At 41.6% G+C, this 9,230-nt stretch overlaps 1 pseudogene; it reads right to left on the bottom strand.

Moving 5' to 3' along the window:
• Positions 1 to 8,639: 8,639 nt before the first annotated feature.
• Positions 8,640 to 9,230, bottom strand: part of LOC117509046 — a 36,486-nt pseudogene continuing 35,895 nt past the window's right edge.

The raw sequence follows: 9,230 nt of genomic DNA, 5'->3' as shown, positions 1-9,230 counted from the left end.
CTTTAATTTTCAATTTTTCAATTTATTTTCATTTATATAGCACCAAATCACAACAGAGTTGTCTCAAGGCGCTTCACACAAGTAAGGTCTAATCTTACCAAACCCCCAGAGCAACAGTGGTAAGGATAAACTCCCTCTGAGGAAGAAACCGCAAGCAGACCAGACTCAAAGGGGTGACCCTCTGCTTGGGCCATGCTACAGACATAAATTACAGAACAATTCACAGAAACAATTCACAAACAAATATACAGGAAATGCTGTTGGTGCACAGGACAGGAGGGTCGCCAACACAAATACAACTCCCATCTCTGGATGGAGCTGCACCTTAAACAGAGAGAAAAAACAGAATCAGGCATCAGAAAGACAAGAAATACTGTATAATTTGCCAGCATTAAACAAGAAAAACAGGAAATACTACAGTGATCGCCGGCCACTAGCCACAATTTAGGTAAAGTTGAGGCCTAATAAAATGAATTAAAAGAGTAAAAAGCGTAAAACAAAACTATACCAGTATGCTAGCCATATGAAAGGGAAAATAAGTTTAGGCAAACTCCAGGCGCACTGCCATGTGCCTTTTACTAAGGAGGGGCTTCCATGTGGCCACTTTACCATGCAGGCCTGATTGGTGGATTGCTGCAGAGATTTTTGCCCTTCTGGATGGTTCTCCTCTCTCCACACAGGAATGCTGGAGCTCTGACAGCGTGACTATCAGGTTCTTGGTCACCTCCCTGACTAAGGCCCTTCTCCGCCAATCGCTCAGTTCAGACGGGCGGCCAGCTCTGGGATGAGTCCCGGTGGTGTCATGATCCAGCCCTTTGGACTGGAGCTGTTATGATTCTGAACTTTTTTCCACATTTGTGCTCTGAGCCTTTTTTTTTTTTTAGCATGTCACGCCATGTATCATACTCATCCTTAGGTTATGTTGGTGTCTTGTTTCATGTTCATGTCAGGTTTCCATGCTCATGTTATCATTGGTTTTGTTTCTGTTCATCATCCTTGTATTTGTTCACTCTTAAGTTGCTGTAGTTAGTTTAGTTCTGTTTATCACATTTTGTGTATTATGCTTTGGTCACAGGTTTGGGTTATTATTTACCTTCAAGTGTTTCCTGTCTGGTTGTGTTCCATTTAGTATTTATTGCATTCTGTCATTTATTTTGTGTTGCTTTATTATGCTTTAGTTACTGGTTTTGTTTAGTATTTATCTTCATTGTTTTTGTTCAGTTGTGTTCCTTTAGTATTTATTGCATTCTCTGTTTATCATTTATTTTGTGTTGTCTGGTCACTGGTTTTGGTTTATGTAATTTATTTTCTGCTTATCAGTTGTTGCATTTATTTTTATACTATGATCTGGGTCAGTCCGGTTCTAGTTTCTATTATAATCTTTGATCCTCTCAGTTCCCCTATTTTGATTTGTCACGTCATTTCCCAGTTTTCCCCTTTTGTTTTGTTCACATTAATTATTGTTTGTTGAGCACGTCACATTTCTTCACCATTGTTTTTTTTCTGTCAATGATTGTCTTGTCCCAGTTTGCTTTGTTTTCCATCCCACTGCACTATCTTGCACCCACCTTTGTGTTTGACAGCCACACCCCTTCCAGAACCTTCTGCACACCTTCATTTCATACCCTGATTAGTCCACTAGCATTAAGCCCTCACAGTCTCACAGTCCCTCACCAGATTGTTAAATTATTACACTTTCCAGCCCTCATGTCCTGTCTTGTTTTGCCTTTTGTTCAGCCTGCCGGTATTTGACCTCGTTTTGCCCTCGACCACGTCTTTGACTCTGATTGCCACCACGCCTTGTATTTTGACCTTAGCCTTTTTGTTTGACCAAGCCTCAGCTTTGCACCACGCAACGGCACAAAGCTCGTATAAGTAGTATTAGTAGTAGTACTAAAAAAGGCTTCAAAAGTGGACCTTTAATCTAGGGGTGTTGTGGGGGGCCACGTCCCTGCCCTGCCCTATGCCCCCTTTCTGTCTGGATTTGCAACTGCTTTGGTGTTTGAGCAGGAAGAATAGATAACATTTATTCATGCAGAAAAAACAACCAGATTGACAGGTACGAAAGTTTTAATCTGCATTTTTACATCGCCATCAGAAAGAGTTTAGTTGCATTTGGGTGGAAAAAAGTGTTAATTCACGCGTTGCGGATCAGCTGTTTTTAGTGAGGACACACAGAGCGACTCAGCTCTCAGTTTTAAATAAAGGGGAAAAAGTGTTAAAATATCTTTGTAAAGCCCTGGTCCCACCGAATAATGAAGGATGAATAGTTTGTGTACAAACTACTACGAGGACAAACAAGGATTTTACAGGCATATTTGTAGTGAGGACGAGGCTGTAAAAAGCCCATACCGAGCACCTGGTGGCTACGAGGACAGGACAGGCTATTTTGGCTCCACCGTCTCATGTACTTCATCATGACAATCCCATCTGCATTGTGCACCGGACACTGTATATGAAATAATTTTTTTTTAGTGGATTAATCATTTTCTGTCAGTTTGGATGTTGAAAACACCTGTAATTGCTTCTGGAATCACAGAGGACATTTGGAGCTTTTTTCCCTCTCTCTCTCTCTCTCTCCCGTGCACTGAGGTGGAGAACATATTTGGAATAGCTTAAAGCTAATTATTTGTAATGTTTATATTGTAACAGCTTGGTAAAACAGTTGCATGTTCATTCTTTCTTTATAAGCAGCTGTAAAAGTATGTTTATGATAGATTTAACATCTTGTTATAATCGATCAGATGAGCTCTGACTCGCGCTCAAGATGAACATTTACACAGAATGGCAGTGTGCAAAAGAGCAATTTTGCAGACAATAATGGATGAACACAAAGTTAAAAGTTGGATCACCGGTGTCAAAATGACACATTGTGGTGTCATTGTTTTTTTGGTCACAGAGAGCTGGGTGAACACACAGAATTGCTGCATTTAATGACTCTGGAACACCTGACGCACAGATGCGCACACGGGTTGGACTGCGTTTTAAAAATGTGACATCTTGAATGAATGCTGTGAATTGAAAACCAAGTGTGGGAGGGCTGAAGGTTTGGACCAAACCCATGCTTTAATGTGCACCAACGTCGCGTTACATGACGCTACACGGATCATATGTGGCTTGACGTGGATCATATGGAGCAACACGAGCCACTCGAGGCTGGACAGGGCTCAAATGATAGGTCATTCATGGCTCACTAAAGGCTGATACGTGGCACATGCGAGGTACAGGGAGGCACATAGAGGTGCCTTAGTAGCAGATACATGATGGCTTAAAACGTAGATCATTCTTCAAATAATTGCTGACACACCCATGCGTGGCTCATTATTCATGGCTTATTATTCGGTGTGTAAGAGTGTTCCATGATGCATAACACAAAATGGCTGATGCACAAAATGTCCTTGTATTTGGTAAAACTATCAGATCCTTTCAAAGCTGTCTAACTGATAAAACCATCTGATCTTTTTATAGATGTTTAATTGATAAAACCAATCAGCATGATGTTTTATTGCGTGACATTACACTACATACATATGTAAACTATAAGATTTTTTTCATAACAACATGAACGCACCACGAACAGACTGCACCTATTTTCACTACACTTTGCAGCCATCTCACATAGACACTGATTCAAGCCAGGGTAAGGACCGCCCATATGGGGGTGGCTTAGGCTGAAAGAACAAAAAGTAGTGAAGAAGAAAAATCTGGGTCCTTTGTTCCAGGTGTTTGCGTGCGGCCGGTTCAAGATCCCAGTGCTGAGATAACTCTGTATCAGTGTAACAACTCTTTACAATACAACATCTAATCTTTGAAGTCTGTTTCCTGTCCAATTATTTTTGGAGATCTCACCGTGATAAAAGAACCTAACAGGTGGGAACGAGTCTTAAAGCTCAGCGCAGGTGTGCCGTCGTTGCCACACTTTGAGAGATGACGACTGTTTTTTCAACTTGGAGCTGCTGCAGAAAACTGCGGAGGAAAAGCTCGCAGCTCGCTGAAAAGTAGTCAGTTCAGTCACACCCCGACCCCCTGTCCACGGGACAAGTTTAACGCTGCGATCAACCTGCAGTGCAAAAATAATAGTAACGTACAGTGACTTGGAGAAGTAACTTTAATCTGATTACTGATTTGGAAAGATTAACGCGTTATATTACTCATTACTGGAAAAAGCGTTCAGATTAGAATAACATGTTACCGGCATCACCTCTCATTAGTGATTGAAGCACTTCAATCTTGAGCCACATTTTAATCAGTTTGATCAGTTGTTTCAAGCAGCCCACATCACCCTGTTAAGGCATTTCCATTCCAGTCTAATGACGTACATTGTTCATTTTTTCAGATGACCTGTGATGCATAGTGCATGATAAATTTGGAAGCAAAGTGGCCTAGCTCTGTGCACGAGTGAAATATTTCAGAGCTCAATTTCCCATCAGCTGCCTTTCATCAGGTAGGTTTGTACTATTAGAAACAGCCTGATGTTAAACATTACAAATAGACCCTGGTCAATTTGGCTTTTTCTTTTCATTTTGGCCAGGCCTATAGTCTGTATTCTGGGGTTTTGTTTGGAGACAAGGGATATGCCTGCCTGCCTCATCTCCTCACGCCATATCAGGACTCCCCCAAGACAGACACACAGCGTAATTACAACGTTGCACACACTCACATCAGGGCCCATATTGAGATGGCATTTGGGCTGATCAAGTCGAGGTTCCAGTGCCTGAAGCACCTTCAGGTGATACCACAAAGGGCCTGCGACATCACTGTTACCTGTGTAGTGCTTCACAACATCTCCTGCCTGAGACACGAAAGGCCCCCAAGAATGGCTGTGGAGGAGGACGTTATAGATCAAATTTGCCAAGATAATGACACTGGTAGAGCTATCAGAGACTTGTATGCAAATAATTTTTTTTAGTAAGCCCTCATTTTGTCTTTGCTTTGTAGCAATCATAAAACAACTGGAAAAAGGCACTAGGTGAGGCATGCAGTTCTCCTGCCTCATGGTAAGGGGCACTAATGAGCCCAGGGATTCTTCTTGCAACAACTCCTCAGCTGCAGAATAAGTGACAGCAAGGTACAAGAGCAGCCGTTCATTTATTTTTTCCTCTCGCCTGGACTTTACTTTCAGAATGGAGGATTACATATCCAAATTGAAACAATTTTCTAAACTGGACTTTCACTCGAAGCAGGAGGTAATAATTAAAGGAAGACCGACACTGGAACTGAAAGGTTTGCTTCAGACTGTGGTACAGAAGGTGTGTGGTCAACCTGCTCCACTGCCGACCCACGCTGGCCGACTCGCTCCGGTTTTCTGCATGACCCGCTCCACTCGCAAAGCGGAGCGGGTCATCCTAGATATTGGAGCAAGTCATCCTGGGAAGGGGAGTGAGTTTCCTCTGAAGCGACCGCTAGTTAGCTGGAAAGGTTGAAAACGACTAGAAATAAGTTAAAATTCACTCTGTAAACGCCTGAAATGTTTCTTAAATGGTGTCGAGCGACAAAAACGATAGCAAACGGGAGAAAGGACGAAGTTATCGCAAAACGTACAACAGCTGAGGTTTCTGAAACAGCTGCTAACAAAGAAAAATAATCTCAGAGCACCGAGAAGAAATTAGTGCATTAGCAAAATTCGCCATTTTCTTATATACAAACGTTAAATTATATAAAAACGTCATCTGCAGTGCACAATGTCATGTTCACTCAGTCATGTTGGTTAGTAAGTGTTATATCGTTAAATAAGTGATTCTTTCAACTGAGAAGTGGAGCGGGTCGTCCTAGAAAGTGGAGCAGCTCGGTCAGTGCAGGTCGGCAGTGGAGCAGGCCGTCTAGAAATCGTACAGAAGACCTGCTCTTTTCAAATGGAGCAGGTCACACGTAAAGTCTGGTTGTGTGGACATCCAGCAAGAAACTTTTTCCTGCTTTATTTTCTCATCTTGTGACAATGTCTGGACTCAGATGGGGTATTGTGACCTGAAGAATTTTAGTCACATAACACTACTATTATTCTGAACACTACTGTACGTACACATGAATTCAGTGAAAACAATATACTATATAAACCAGGCCTGTATATGGTGCTCTAACACTTTGTGGCTATTTTTCTGTGTCTGTTGTATTACTGTTGGTTTCACTGTGTTCAGACGTTTTATTTCACTGATTGGTATTTGTTGCTATGAGTGTATTTTCATGTGTCGTAACTGGTTTAAGGAGTGGACGTTTATAAGCTTCTGCTTCAGCCCACACCCTTTCGGCCACACTAAATTGGGTAATCTGAGTTTTGTTTTACTTTCTCATTTTTTGTAAAGAGAATTTTCCTATGCCCAAGATTTCATGGTCAAATGAGAAAGATTGAGCCATTTGTCCACAATGATGAGGAGTCAAGGTGAGACTTTCAAACCTAAGAACACTGTACCAACTATTGTGCATGGTGGTGGCAGCATCATGCTCTGGGGGCTGTTTTCCTGGCAGTGGTACTGGTGCATTGCACAAAGTGGAATAATGAAGGTGGACGACTACATCCAAATTCTTCTACGTCACCTTAAATCAACAGCTAGTTTAAAAACTTGGCCACAACTGGGTGTTCCAACAAGACGATCCCAACTCACATCAAAACAGGTTGTGGGTTAAATAAACCAGACCAGCTTCTGGAATGGTCTCCCCAAAGCCCCATCAACCCTGTTGAAAATTTGTTGACTACTCTTAAAAGCCAGGTCCGTGTAGATGTTACACACATGGTTTGGTTACACTGATGCATGAACTTTGGAAGAAAAACCTCAGACCATCAAGTGGTACCAGTTCTCCGGAAACATGACACTAGTTCAACTTATTTTCAAAAAGCCTTTATTGAAATTACAAAAAGAAAATATTCCAATAAAATTGCAAAAACTTTATACATTCATATATATTTAATATTGACCACTTTATACTACATCTAAATGAAGCAGAACCGTGCCTTTAAGCAATTACAATGCTTCCAGGTACACAAACAATCCAGCCACCACGGTTTAAAACACTGCACGATTCAAACACTTCCAATAAACAGGGCAACTTTGGCATCAGCAGCAGCAGTTGTCGCAGACCTTATTGCAAAGAATAACAGCCAAAACTTTGACACAAATACTGCTTAAATAGTCAAAGTTCACTTTCCCTTTGGACTTCCGTCAGGCGCACACAAACTCAAATACACAACCTGAACATCTGCTGAAGCACGATAGAAAATGCTGAGTCCTGTTTGGATAGCTGAGTGCATATTTTATCAGTCTGAGAACATTGAGATTGGAGGCTGGGAGAAGGTGAATTACCGCAGCATTTTTGACTGACAGCACACAAGCACTATTTGAAACGCCAACAATTTATAAGTAACATCTTCACTCTGCTCTGATCAATAGCACAGCTTGTTTCACATTGAAAGTAGAGAATACATAAACACAAATGTTTAAACAAAGCACTGAATGAACAAAAACAAAAGTATCAAGTTTATAGACATATTACAAATATGACATGAAATATTTCTTAATGTACAATACAGAGAAGCAGCAGAGATGCTTTTCATCAGCACGACATTTTGAAACACTGTTTAAGGCATCATACTGCCCCGCAGGGCACAAACACACACACAGACAATCTGCTGCCGATTGTGTTGCCTACTGGAGATTTGGTGGGTGAAACTTGGGTGTGCTACACTGTCAAGACCCACTCCCACCAGTGACTGCTGAATGAGATGTGGGTTTTCCAAAAGTGGGGACATTAACCATTTACACACTGCTGAGCTGCACTACCTATGGTAGAATGTGTGGCACGTTTTAGTTTTTTTTTTGTAGAGCAATTTAACAAATTACACCAAGCCTTCGCTTCTCAACAGTTTCACTGGTTCATACTGTAACCACATGAACGCAGCAAACATTTTAAGGAGTCATGATACTGCAAGATTACCGATTAGTTTTGTGATGTTATGTGAACTTTAAATAATACGCCATTTTCATTATGGAGAAAGACTCATATTGATCACAATCCAAAAACTACTGCAACTTTGAGCTGAAAGGGAAAAGCTTCATAGAAATACCAAAACGTAATTAATAGTTAACTTTAGCCAAGAGTACACAAAACAAAAAGCAGCTTCCCTATGCCTTAGGATGAGTATCGCGTTTCATTTTTGGGGGGAAGCTGAGGATGTTCTTGTGTCCTAAATAACATTTAAAATTTTCCATTTGCTCAATAGCATGTCATTAAAAGCTGATTAAAACTACCAAAGAAAGGCTATGCTTGGTAAATACTCTATTTGGATTACAGGGTCACCACTCGGGAACAATTTTATCCACACATTGAAAGCCTCTCTTCCCTTATTGTCATCCACTTAAAACACACTTTTACCAAATGTCTCCTAAGTGCAACAGCTGATTTAAGTCAGAGTAAAAGCAGAGAGAAGTGTGAACCAAAACTGGTTTAACAGAACACCAGCACATAGCGCACACACACACACACACACGTGTCAGCAGGAGAGTTCTGGTCAGTGTGGTGTAAGAACACAGCTCTGATAAAAAAACAAAACAAAACAAACATTTCCCCCCTAAGAGGCTTCTGTTGAAAATGTCTTTTGGAAAGAAGACGTGCTGGTTTTCCAGTATGCAGTAGGTGTGGGTGTGTCTGTGGCTTAGATCACTTTGTAGGTCAGGAAGTCACAGAGAGGGCTGGGAATGGGCAGCGCCTCCACCTGCTGGGTGGTCATCACTCTGCGGAGAGCCATCCTGCACATGTGCTGCAGAGTGGCAACGCTACGAGGACACTCGTAGAAATGCACACTGCCATCGCGAGTCCTACCAAAAACAGGCAGACACAATCACCTACACATCCATATTAGTCATACCGAAGTGGGTGGGGGGTGGGGTGGGTGAGAATGCAGAACTTTTGATTGATGTTTCTGTGTTGTCCAGAACTAATTAATCTTTTTGTCCTGCCACTTCAGCACAGTTCTTCAGAATTTGGCTGTTCAAATTTGAGTGGAACCCCTGTGCTAGCTGCTGCGCTGTTACTGACATAAATTAAAAACTGCTCGCTGTCCTCTGAGACAGAGCTGGTTGCATAGTGTTGCAAAACAGGTTCGCAAAATGTGAACAAAAGTAATATTTATGGAGCCGCAGAGGTGTGCCAGACTGCAGCTTTTGCTTCAGTGCTTGGATACAAGAAATATGTTTTCATATCTCAAAAACATGATGTGATTGGCAAGAACTAACCCCAGA

Source organism: Thalassophryne amazonica, chromosome 4, assembly GCF_902500255.1.
Source record: "Thalassophryne amazonica chromosome 4, fThaAma1.1, whole genome shotgun sequence".
In the NCBI taxonomy this organism is placed as follows: Eukaryota; Metazoa; Chordata; class Actinopteri; order Batrachoidiformes; family Batrachoididae; genus Thalassophryne; species Thalassophryne amazonica.
This window is presented reverse-complemented; position numbering and strand designations above follow the sequence as displayed.